This window comes from Ursus americanus, chromosome 32 (assembly GCF_024610735.1).
Source record: "Ursus americanus isolate L20-20 chromosome 32, mUrsAme1.1.p, whole genome shotgun sequence".
Taxonomy (NCBI): Eukaryota; Metazoa; Chordata; class Mammalia; order Carnivora; family Ursidae; genus Ursus; species Ursus americanus.
Genome location: NC_142158.1, coordinates 6,162,777 through 6,175,366, shown reverse-complemented (window position 1 = coordinate 6,175,366; position 12,590 = coordinate 6,162,777). Strand labels below are relative to the sequence as shown.

At 44.3% G+C, this 12,590-nt stretch overlaps 1 long non-coding RNA gene across 2 annotated transcripts in view; it reads left to right on the top strand.

Moving 5' to 3' along the window:
* The window catches only part of LOC148107304 (uncharacterized), a 75,710-nt gene that overhangs the window by 30,062 nt on the left and 33,058 nt on the right, over positions 1 to 12,590 (top strand). The window contains exon 1 of one of the 2 annotated variants that reach the window (XR_015722630.1): positions 12,028 to 12,351. The exons of the other annotated variant lie outside the window; for it this stretch is intronic. This is a non-coding gene — a long non-coding RNA (uncharacterized LOC148107304). Of the gene's footprint in view, positions 1 to 12,027; positions 12,352 to 12,590 lie in introns of those variants that run through there. 2 annotated transcript variants of the gene reach the window in all.

The following is a 12,590-nucleotide window of genomic DNA, read 5'->3' as shown; positions in this document are numbered from 1 at the left end:
AGGGACCTGCCTCATTCTCTCTTCTCCTTGGATCAAAGATTTTGCCCTTTTCCAGCCAGGAGAATACTTGGCTGTACTTTGAAGGAGGCCTCAAATAGGGAGAAGATGGCAAAAGAAGATCAGGAGAAAATGGAAAATTGAGAGATTCTGGTGGGAAGTGAGAAACACAAATTTAAGATGAGGTTAGGGGCACCTGGGTGGCTTAGTCGGTTAAGTGTCTGACTTTGGCCATGATCCTGGGGTCCTAGGATCGAGCCTCACATTGGGCTCTATGCTCAGTGGGAAGTCTGCTTCTCTCTCTCCTTCTCCCTCAGCTCTTTCCCTTGCTCATGCTCTCTCTCTGTCTCTCTCAAATAAATAAATAAAATATTTTTTTAAAAGATGAGATTAATCACTTATGTGCATAAACCATAGAGCTAATAGGGCCTATTTTTACTTTAATAGTGTGAACATTGAAGACAGAGAATCACTGGGCTAAAACGCAGTTGAGCCGATGAATTCTGTTTATCTTTAATTCATCTAGCTCTGCTCACAAAGGAAAGAAGGAATACGCAACTTTTATGTTACTTGCATTGTAATGATATTTCTGCATGAATTTTCTTGATTTAACAGATAAAATTCTTATGAGAAGGTCAAGAAATCTCATTTACTATATTACTAGGTTTTCAGTGTTCCTCCCATTTTTCCTAAAGGTATTTCTTCTTTGAAGACCAAATAAGTAATTGCACAATCAGTAACGCCAGAGGTTTGTATTTCTTGGCATGAGTGATATGATATGCATGTTGGCAAAGACCAACGTGACTTTGATTTGCAATATAAATAATATAATCCTGTAAATCAAATTCCAGGTGATTTAGTTAAAAGATACTGAAGAACTCTCTCTTCCCCAAGTGTCTGCCTCACATAAACTGTGTAATTTGTATAATAATTATAAGTTGATTGATGAGGATTTGATTTCATCATTAAAGGGTAAGGTATACTACCACTACTATTAATACTGATTACCATTTGTGCCATATACTGTACTGTAGTCAACAAATCTGTGTGTGTATATACTCTAATTTAATCCTAATGTCTCCTATGAGGCCCACGAGACAGTTCCATTATGTCCACTCTACAAATAGAAGAAACAGAGGCTCAGAAGCTCAGATTGACAAAGTAGAATATAAGATCATACAACTATTGAGTAGAGAGTTGAGACCTAACCCAGAACTATTTGACCCCAAACTCCATGCTCTTCCCCAATTTCTTAGTATCTCTTTCTGCAAAGACAGGTGCAGACACGATGAGAGGCAGGACAATTTCCAGTGAAAGTTTAATTCCATATCAGCTTAAGGAATCAAGATCTACCATATTCTCTCTTTCCACCACTCCCTTCATCAGTTCTGCCATCTCCTTGTTGCTGTGGAAGACTTACCTCTAAGGTCGCTAGGAGCCCCCAGCCCTGCCCTCACTCTGGTATTCCAACTATCCTAAGAGAGCTCCTGTGGAGCCCTGGGCAGGGCAGGGAGCTTCTCCCAGGCTGACCACTGTTAGCTTCGGGCTGAAACGAGGGCTTGCGCAAGGACCAGCGGTCAGGGTTGGGGTGAGAGAGGTCTGGGAGGAGCCCTTAGACCTCCACCCATCAGTGTGCCAGGTGTGTGTGATTAGCTCCTGTTGGCCCATCATGTCAAATTGTGACTGCCCCCCAATCTAGCCCTCACTACTTCTTTTCAAGCATCTGTAGCCTCTCCTCTCTCCTGACTCTTTTCCAGTAACACTTAAAAATGTTCAAGCTTTTTACTTTTTTCTTGGAAAGGAAGAATAATCTTCTCTGGACTCTTTTTCCAGATTTCCCCTAATCTGTTTTCTTCCAGATCAATGTTTTTTGAGAGGATTTATCCCAGTCGCTGCTCCCGGCCCACCCACTCTGCTCTGCAGTGCCCCTGCTCCCAAGGTCACTGCTGATCTTGCTGGGAAGTCAAACTTCATTATCCTTGACTTCCCTGCTCTATTTGGGTTTAATGGATAGCTTCTCTCTTCATAAAACATGATTTTTCCTAGTTCTCATGATTCTATACTCTGCTGGTTCCCTCCCTTTTGGTTTCCTTTACTCACCTCTTAAATGTAAATATCACATCCTTGGCTCTCCTGTCTTCTTCCTTTGCTCGGGGATGCTTTACTGTTAGCTTCAGAAGCTGTGTTGTTACCCCTGTTCTCCCTCACTCTCTCCTATCATATATATATGTATATGCATTTTGATATAGGTTTAATTTGGTATTTTTTTAAAAGATTTATTTATTTTAGAGAGAGAGAGAGAGTGAGCGGGGTAAGGGGCAGAGAGAGAGAGAGAGAGAATATCTCAGGCGGACTTCCTGCTGAGCATGGAGCCCAACCGGGGTTCCAACCCAGGACCCTGAGATCATGACCTGAGCTGCAATCAAGAGCTGGCCGCTTACCGACTGAGCCACCAAGGCACCCCTCAATTTGGTATTTCTGTGTATTTCTTTCAACTGAACCTCAAAGAAATCTGTTACACCCGCAAATTAAGAACCCTTGTTCAGCTCACACTTCCTTAATGACATCATCTATTTCCATGATTGTAAAGCAATCTATGTGCTGATGTTTCTCAACCTGCATCTCCAGCCCAGATCTTTCCTGGACTTCACACGTGTGTTTACCTGCTTGTTTCACTTAGATGTCCTGTAGGCAACTCGAACTCAGTATCTTCAAAGTCCAACCACACACTGCACTCAGGGCCATGGCTAGCACATATGGTGCCTTTGAGCAGATTACAAAAATATACTTTCCTCAAAATACTTTATTTTCATTAAGTAAAAATTGTAATTGATACACAGAATTATTGTGACTGTAGTATAGGTGGCACTCCCTCTATTTGTGAACTATATTAAGTACTGAACAATTGCACACTCATAGCCCTCTTCCACCCCCACCTGTAAGCAGGATTAACTCCTTCTTGATGCTCTTGCTGCACGGGTGGCCTCACACCTGCCCAGTGTCCCCTCCGTATCCAGTCAGTCTCCCCATTATCCTCAGCATGACGATCGAAGCTCTTTGTGATCTGGCTGATATTTACCTCCTTTTCTGCTCTCCTTTTTTTTTTACATACCGCAGGTTCTGCAGCTCATGTATGCAGACAATTTACTTTTCCCTGACTAAGCCATGCTGTCTCTTGGCTCTATACCCTTGTACATGCTGTTCCTTCCACATAGAAATCTTCCCTTCTACTCTCTGGCCCTTTACCTGAGGCTTATTAATGGTCCAGGTTTCAGTGGAAGATCCACTAGTTCCAGAAAGCCCTCTCTAAATTCCCCAAGGCCTGGGAATGATGCATCTCTCATAGAGCCACGTGGCATTGAAGACCTGCCTCTAGTATACCACTAGCATAGGTGCTGCACTTGCCCACTCTCAGTGAAGCCTGGAGGGCAGAGGTTGTGTTTTGCCCTTGCTTCTCCATCAGTGCTAGGTGCCTGGCACATAGGAAGCTGCTCACAAGGCTTGGGATTGAACAAGATCCATGGAAGAACTTCATCTTATCTTTGGATTTCCATTCATATAATTCAATTGGAACCTCCTTATTTTATTGAAGGCACACAATAGACCAAAAAAACTATAGATATAAAAGAAAGGTAAGGAAAGGTAAGGCATCCATTATTAAAAATAGCTTTGACCTGGGCCTGGGGCTCTGCTAACCCCAAAACAAGGTAGGTCTGCTCTTCTAAGACCCTGGGCTGAAAGGATTATTCCATTGATTGTGGCATTAAAAAGTTTCTCTCATCTCTCTCTTTCTCTCTCTCCCTCTCTCTCTCTTTCTCTCCCAGGATCAATTTTGAGTGTAACTCCAGTTGGTGGAAATGTAACATTATGCTATTAGGGTCTTGACTGATCAACTGCTCATTCCTATTCCTAAGTAATAATAGCTATCTCTAAGTAGTGCTTACTATATGCCAGGCACTGTTCTAAGCAACTGTGCATATAATAACTCAGTTAACCTTTACAAGAACCTTGTGAGATAATTACTATTATTATCATTATTATTTCCATTTTATGAGTGAGGAAACAGGCACAGAGAGGTTAAGTAACTTGCCCAGGGTTACAACAATAATACATGTAGATCTGGGATTCAAACCCGGGCAGTCTGGCTTTAGAGTCCATGCTTTTAATTACTATGCTACATTGCTTCTTAACCCCGAAGTTAACTCCTGAACTTTAAAAGTCAGCACTAGACACAAGAGCTGCTTCTGGGTTGAGGATCCCGTTATAGGGGTCATGTGACCTTGAGATCCAGTCCCCAGGAGATAGCAAATGATGAGGCTAAAGCCAGTGCACTACACCGGAGTCCCAAGACTTGGGGATCCCCATTCCAGTCTCAGCGGTGTGCTAGAACTGTCTTCTGCTAGCTTGGAGCATAACAGCCAATTGCTAACTAGTTGGGAATGTTGCATCCGGTGCTAGACTGTTGATGGCTTGAAATCAGCCATGGTAGGAATATTTACACCATGGAAATTGGCAAACACTGCAAATCAGACACCACATCCCCAGAGTTCCTCTGGAGAATCCCACTCTTGACTGAAAGAGCCAGATGTGAGCCCACAGGATGGTGGATTTGTTTGTTTGTCTGTTGTTGTTTTTACTTTCCAAGGGCCAAGCTGGGCTGGATTAGATGTTTTCAATTGCTGGAATCAGCCTGAAGCTTCTATTTGAAGGCATGGCAAGCCTCTCAGCCTAATGCATGACAGCCCAGAAATGCCAAGGAATCAACACTCCCCTGCCTCAACCAACTCCAGAACCTCTTCACCAATGGCTTCCTTGTCCCTCTGGTCATTAGTGGGATCTTTTTGAGGCAGGCATTTTATACATCGCCCAGAATTTCCTCATAGCCTTAAAGCTCTAGTCATTGCTAGCTTAATAACTCATCCTGTATTTGCTGCCTTCAGCTCACTAGCTCAATCCCCTGCCCTCTCCTGGTATTTCTTGCACTTTCTAAATAAACTTGTACTCCAGTTCTTCTGGGAGAGTGCTTCCGGGGGCACCTCATCTAATAGAGGCTGAGTGAGCAGTCCCTGGTGCTTGGCATGCAAAGGCAGGGGGCCTGGCCAAGGAGCTGGACTGCTTCAGCCCTCCCTGGCTCTTGCTCTGTATTTCAGAGACTCCATTCCATGGCTTTGCTGGCCCTCCTGTCTTGGTGTGTGCCCTGCCTCCCACCACACTCCTGGAGGTGAGGGTGCATTGCCGACTGCCCAAACCACCGCCTATTTCTCCAGGGAAGACCTTGCAGTGTCTAAAAGAGTTTCCCTAGATGGAAGAAAAGAGTGACATGAACTTGTTATTGTCATTCTGACGCTAGCTGAGAGGTGTTCCCCCCACAAGCCCAGAGTAGATATTACCTGGATCTCCTTCCCTCCAGGTGGACAACATGAACTTTCTGGAGGAAGTCACCAATTCGCTTAGGTGTGACAGTAACAGACATCTCTAGCAGAACATTTCAGGGAAGCAGTCTGTTTGAACTGGTCTCTTACCTGGGTCTGGCAGGGAATAGAGATTTTTGAGCTGATATGTTTGATTATGGTGATCCCATTTATCCTTTAGATTGCTTTTGACTTAGAGTTAAAGCCTGCCTTTGGCTACTGGGAGCGCTCAGCACTAACAGCACATGTTCATTCTCCAAAAGGGCAAAGAGAGCTGACGTTGGACTAGGAATTGAGGAACAAGAACCTCAGAGCCGTGGCTGACCCAAGAGCCAGGCTGGAGGGGAGGGCAGGTTATGGCTCCTTCCCAAGTCACTATAATCTTGTCCTGTCCTGCATCACTCCCATTTCCCTGAAGCCTGAATTCTAAATATAGATTGTGTATTTTGTTAAGCTCTTGGGTTTGCTTTCTAACTTCAGTAAAAAGATGTAAGTGGGAGAAAAATGATCTGTCAAAGGAATTTAAAAGCAAATTTATTGAAGTCCACAATGTGGTATTATTACATCCTAGAACAAAGGAAGAGTGACCACCAACAGGGAAGGCTGACTGTGGCCAACGGGCAGCAGAACTTAACACCAAATTCACTGTATGAATTGAACTTACTGCCGCTTACTGGAAGTGTTTCACTTATACCCAGTACCTCTCCTAGTGAAGTATAGAAAAGAAAAGTTAAGGGGGGCCTGGGTGACTCAGCTGGTTAAGCGTCTGCTTTTGGCTCAGGTCATAATCTCAGGGTCCTGGGATTGGACCCCGCATCGGGCTCTGTGTTCAGCAGGGAGTCTGCTTCTCTCTCTCACTTCTTCTCATTTGTGCTCTCTCTCTTTGTCTCAAATAAATAAGTAAAATCTTAAATTAAAAAAAAAAAGATGATAAAAGTTAACGTTGGCACCAGGAATTTTTCTGATGACTCTGTCGTTTGTGTTTGTCTACGGACAGATGATTTTGTGTATACAACATGAGTACTCTGTGGCCAGCAAGCTGGTCTGCTTGGGTTCTGCAATTAGCAAAGTTCTGAGAAAGGGCAAGTTGTGTCTATAATGGAACAATGATCGCATCTGTCTTCCCGTCCCCTTTCCCCATTTCTTTTTCTTTTAGTGGTGCTTATGCTCACTATTTTATTAAATAACTCCATAGACTGAAATAGTAATATTTCAGACAGCAGAATAAGCCAGGGGGATGGTAATGGGCTTCTGGTGGGCAAAGTGTGGGGAGAGAGATCTTCTCTGGCAGAGCATTTTGGCTCCCTCCATAAATCAGTCTGTGTGAGCAACCAACCACTGGCCCCAGATGTGGAGTAGCCCTTGATTCAGTTGAATCAACTGTGACTAAAAGATGCACTAGTTTTAATTTCCTGTGACTCATTAAGAAAGCCGCATTGGGCACACTTTGTTTCTAAGACCAAATGTGTGAGCTCAAGCACTTTGACTCTGCCCATGGGCACAGCTTGAGGAGGTGACCTGGGCCACCAGACATCTCTTAACAGTCATGAGTCATTCCAGGGGTACATATTGGAAAATATGGGCTCAGATTTATCTTTACTGTATCCAAATTGGCCCATATCTTTTACTAACTTCAAACCTCTAAGTTCCACAAGCACTTACAAGGCAGACACCAGAGTTGTTCACAAGAGTGGAGAAGGGTCAAGTCAGAGCTTTTACCTTTCTTGAATTAGACAAAAGCACTGCATGGACCGAAGGTTTTGCTTCAGCACAAATCCCAAACGAGCCACATCATTTTGCACTTAACAATGACGAGGTCTTTTACTGCATATATAAATATGCCCAGAGGCTATTACTCAAAAGGGTTCAGCTAATAAATATGAGAACTAATAATTATCTTGTTTCAGATTGCTGACTTGTGTAACTGCTGTGAGGGGTCAAAAGTGTCCAGTTTGCTCAACATTTCCTCAACATTCTGACCCTTGTGATTACAGAATTGGGGTGTAGGTAGGGGTCAGAGAGCAAAGGGAATAAATTATGCTTGTGGGATCTCTTTCCTTTAGTATTCGTAGGTGTATTTGATAGGTTTGGGTGGTGTCACATTGTCCTGGTAGTTCCCTCTTGGGTCCGTCTCTTGACCTCTCTTTGCAGGGGTGCCAGGCATTGATCCAGGTCTTAGGGTTGGCAGCATCCCCCAGGAGTTGCTTTGTGAACTAATCCAGGCTTCAGGGAGCACGTGGGACTTTCTCTTCCACTTGGGTTGACGGCTCATAACCCCTTGGCCTTCATCAGCTAACTGGCCAGGTGAAGAAAACAATTTGTCTGAATGTGGGAAGAGCACACGTAGGGGAAGTCCTGACATGATATCTCTTCTCGATGGTGGTCCTTGAGATCATTCCCATGTTGAAGTGGAGTGGACACCAATGCCATAGGCTGCCTTGCCCACAGTGGGGAGGGGACAGCCGAGTGCCATGTAGGATTTAAGAGGCACTGGAATGTTTACCTTTCGTCAGAAAATATTCCCCTAACTAGTTCTAGTTAGCTGAAATTTATAAATAAGACTTTCCTTCTTTTAACTTAAGTTGTTATTGGGAAATGTCACTGGTTTGGGCCATAGAGTAAGTCTTAGCATTTATTCTCTATGAGTTTATTTGTTAAGTCAGGGTGACTAAGTAGAATCTACAAGGTTTTTTAGGTATACAGCACTGAGTTTTGACCAACATCTGCAATCATGAAACCACTTTCACAATGATGACGTAGATTACTTCCATCACCCCAACATTCCCGTGTGCTCCTTCAAGTTCCCCAATCCCAGCACCTGCTTACCACAGATCTGATTTCTGTCCTATTTTTCAGAGTGTCATATATGTAATTGGAATTGTATGGATGTGAACTTTTGGGACTGGTTCCTTCCACTCAGCCTCATGTTTAGAGGGTCTCCTTGTGGCTGAACTTGGTCTCATGCCTTTGTTTTCCCGAGTAGCCATCCATAGCATGAGGTTTCCTTTGCTGGTTGTTCCCCAGAGAGGAGAGAGTTGCCCTGCACTGTCTGACCACCCGTGTGACATTTCCCGGCAGTTTCTGTGTCACCCACATCCTTCTGTTGGAGCACTGTGTGTCCAAGGAGGGCCAGGAAGAGAAGAGTTCCCAAAGGAAATGGGCAAGAGCATGGCCATCTTGGCTGCCTTGAGCTGTTCCTGGCCTGACGGCATAGAACCATGAGAATGACAGATAACTTGACTAATGTGAGCAAAGCAGGACTTGATTGGAAGGATTTTTCTAGAAAGGAGAAGAGCCAGGGCACCTCCAGGGGTTCCTTAGCAGGAGAGGATGGACCATTTCATTGGGCAGCAGGGACAAATCAACCCAGCTTAGGTTTGGCCCTTGAGTCTTGTTGCTCCAGGTCCAGAGTCCTGGAGAAGAGAACGCCTGCCTGACTCTTAGACTGGAGAGCATAACACACAGAATGGTGCACTGCAGGGTGAGGTGGCTCACCAAAAGAAAATCAGGGTGCTGGGACCAGGGGCAGGGGTGTTGACCCTGGGATGGCAGATACAAATGTTGACTCCCCCAGAAAAATACCAGCTCCTCCAAATGAGTAAGTCTTGTCATTCATGCTTTCCCTGAGCCTGGAATGTATCTAGAATATGCTTTTTTAAGTAATAATATTTACAACCATTTAGTTTCATATTTCTAGGGCTTTTCTCTAGTTTCTAGATTTGCCCTCCTTTAGTGTTCCTACATTTATTTTATGTTAGTATTTAATGTTAGTATTTCCGTGTTCTATTTGTACACACATGTGCACATGTTCGTTTTCATGTTAGTTGCATTTTTAGGTTTTATCGACTCTGCTACCCTGAGAATTGCCTTTGGCATCTTTGGACTTTGTTCTTCAATAAGAAAACAAAGGGCTGATCTGATCCTCTCATCGCAGGATTTGAACACTGGCCTGGGGGGGCCATCAAAGCCAGGAAAGTAGCCCTGGATGCCTTGCTTATAATGAAATCTCTTGAGAATAGCCCAACCTCTCTCAGCCTTGCTTTCCAGACTGAAATAAGCACGCTGGTGTTTTATACCTAATTGTGAAAATTGGGATATTGTGCAAAAATCATGTTGTTGAGAATGCACTGGGGGGAGGAAATGTTATTGAAAATATATGTTATGATCCATTAGAATGACAGCTGTATGTGTGCTCTGTACCCTAATGGTCTCCAATATGTTTTGCTATGTCTATAAGTATTTCAATTATGTTGAATAATGCTAACATGAAACTTGTCCCTGAAATACATATTTGATCCCAAGATGATAGTGTTTAGGGGAAAGAAAAAGCATCCATATGCGTTGATATCTCTGACATTCTATACAAGCTTTCATGGCTGGGAGCTATGGTATGTTCTAGCTCAATTTCCTTGTTTTACTGAGGCTTAGAGGGATGACCCATTTTCCCAAGGTCACACAGCTGTGAGAGACAGAGCCAGAATTTAGACTCGGGTCTTCTTTGAGCTTGCATTCTGAGTTCCTTCTTGAATTGACCACTTTTGTGATTTTGAGCATTACCAGACATGTAACTACAGTGAGCACAGCCAGCCAAAGGTTGGGAAACTTTTCTACCTTTTCCCTTAATGGTTAGAAATTGGTGGTCAGAAACAACAAATACTTGTCAAGGATGTTGAATACGTGTATTATTTTGGGCTTCAAACAGATGTGATAAAAAGGCTTAGTTATGGCAAGTCTTCTAAGTTAAACTTTTCCTGAAAAGAGCTGCAAAGAGGGTCCAGGAGTGGTAAGGGAAATGTGGTATTATGTTAATGTTTATGTTTGGCTGTAGTTCACCAAAAATGAAGGTCAATACAGTTCTCTCTTCCAGTCTGTGTGTAAGCTGGCAAATGACAGGAACAACATTTGCTTCTAATCACCCATCCATCTTAATAATGCCGAACAGATACAGTGCAGAAACTATTGCACAATAACCAGCATTTCATGACATTGGAATCTTTGCCAGTTTGAAAGAGGACCTCGAATCCGGGGAGAGTTACATTTTTATGTTTTTGATCACAATCTTCTTAGAAGATACTTATTAGGGCCATTTGTTGACAACATTAAGAATTAACAAATTATGTTGTTAAAGCATAACAAAAGTTTAATGGTTTCATTAGAGAACTATAAAGTCTGTTACTTAAGAGAGAAATATTGTGGTGTTTGAAAGCAGGAAATATTTACTGAAGGACTCTTTGGGTTCTAATTTCTGGAAGCAAGGCAAAACTCCTGATCTAAAGATTAAAAACAAATAGTAAAATAGGGGAGCAATATTCTTGTATGCTTGATGCCAACAAAGTGCCCTAATACCTAAGAAAGTTGTCAGTCATGTGCTGGATTGAGTTGGCAATTTTTAAAACTAAAAATGGAAGGTAAACGATTATAAGTTCTACTTTCTTTTTCATGTGAGAAAGGGGCCATTTTTGTTATTTTGGGCCTGGTGTGGAAAAGTAGGAGAGGTGTGCATCAGGGAGTGCCCATCTGTGAGTGCTCTCACCAGACAGCAGGTACTATGTCCTCTAGAGATCCTTCTTTCTCAGCACAGAATTGTGCTTGTTACCTTCAGTAGGGGTATGCACTTGGCATTCTGCAGAAGTGAGAGAAAGCAGTTGCCAAATTCCATTGTGGTAGCCACCTATCTCATCTATCTATACATTAAAGCTAAAGGGTATAAGACACTTCACATTCAGGTGTCTCAGGTGAGGAGTGGGCATGACTTCTTCCAGAAAAGGACAATTACTGTGGTGGTGCTGGTGGGTGGCAAGTTCTTAGTAACGAAAGAAACCACCTACCGGTTTGAGAAATCTGCCTGTCATTGTAATAAAAGTGGCTTGAGACAATTATCTGAATAGTTCCACTCAGCTCAGGCCAAAGTATGTTTTGGTCTGAGTTATTCAGATAACTGTGTTATAAGGGAATTCTGAACTGGGAGTTGGATCTTGCTTTCCACCAGGGTCTCCCATAAGGAGTGCTTAAGCTACTCTGAGCCTGTTTTCACATCTATAAAATCAGGGGTCTACCTAAGGGAGTCAATGAATTTAACTTAGTATTTTGTGTGTGAATACACAGATAAATGCCAAATTTGTGAAATTGTGCCACAGTGGAACCAGAGTGGGCATAGGTAATTCTCCTTAAGGATGCTTCCAGCTCAGCAAGGTCAACCCTGGGGTGCTCATAGAGGAACCACTGTTCATCAGCTGGGGGTGAGACTTTCTCCGATTTCTTTTTTCTTTTCTTCTTTTTTCCTTTTCTTTTTTCTCTTCTTTTTTCCTTTCCTTTCTCTTTCTTTCTTTCTTCTTTCTTTTTTGTTGTCGTCGTCGTCGAAAATTCCTATGGGATCCGGAAACTGATTTACAATTCTACAAGGAGCTTTAGTTAGGCTGCGTATCCATAAGCTAAGGGGCTTGGAGTAAGCCATCGCCAGTGATGGCTGAAGTTATTCACTGCCCAGGCTCACACACAGGCCGAGAGGTGGTGGAATGCGGGCCTCCGGGCGCACGGCACGACCACGGCACCGGCACTCGCACCACCCAGCCCCAGGCTTCCTGTATTTAGGACGCTCGTCTTCTACAGTAGAAAGCGGCTTTTAGAATTATCAGGCTGTCGTGTGTCGCTTCGCAGAGAATTTTCAGCTCCCCAAAGCGGCGGACTTGATCCCTGGTTCTGGGGAAGGCAGACGGGAGCAGGTCCCGCACCCTAAGAGGAGGCCCAGCTGGACCGGGCTTTGCGGTTGTGTACTTCTTTCCCCGCGTTTGTCCACGGCGGTCTGTAGGGGCTCTTCTGAGCTGTGCAGGGGTGACGAGAAAAGGGACTGCAAAGTGCCAACGCAGGAGCAGTAGAGAGGATCTTTGAAAACTGACCCACGGAACCCTCCGCCCACATCTCCGGCTCCCGGCAGGCCTGACAGGTATCAAAGGGCGTTTCCCAAACCAAACAGCCTCCCACCCCCACCCTAGGGTCGGCGCGCTCGGCAGCCGGGTGTTTGCACAGGTGGCCCGGGGCCCCCGCGGCCGGCAAGGGGCGAGCGGGGGGAAGGGCAGGCTGTGGGAGGGGGGTGGACCTGGTGCGGGCGGAGCGACAGGCAGCGCTAGGCCCACCGGACGCGCGCAGAGCCCGGAGCGCTCCTCTGGCGCCGCAGAGGAATCC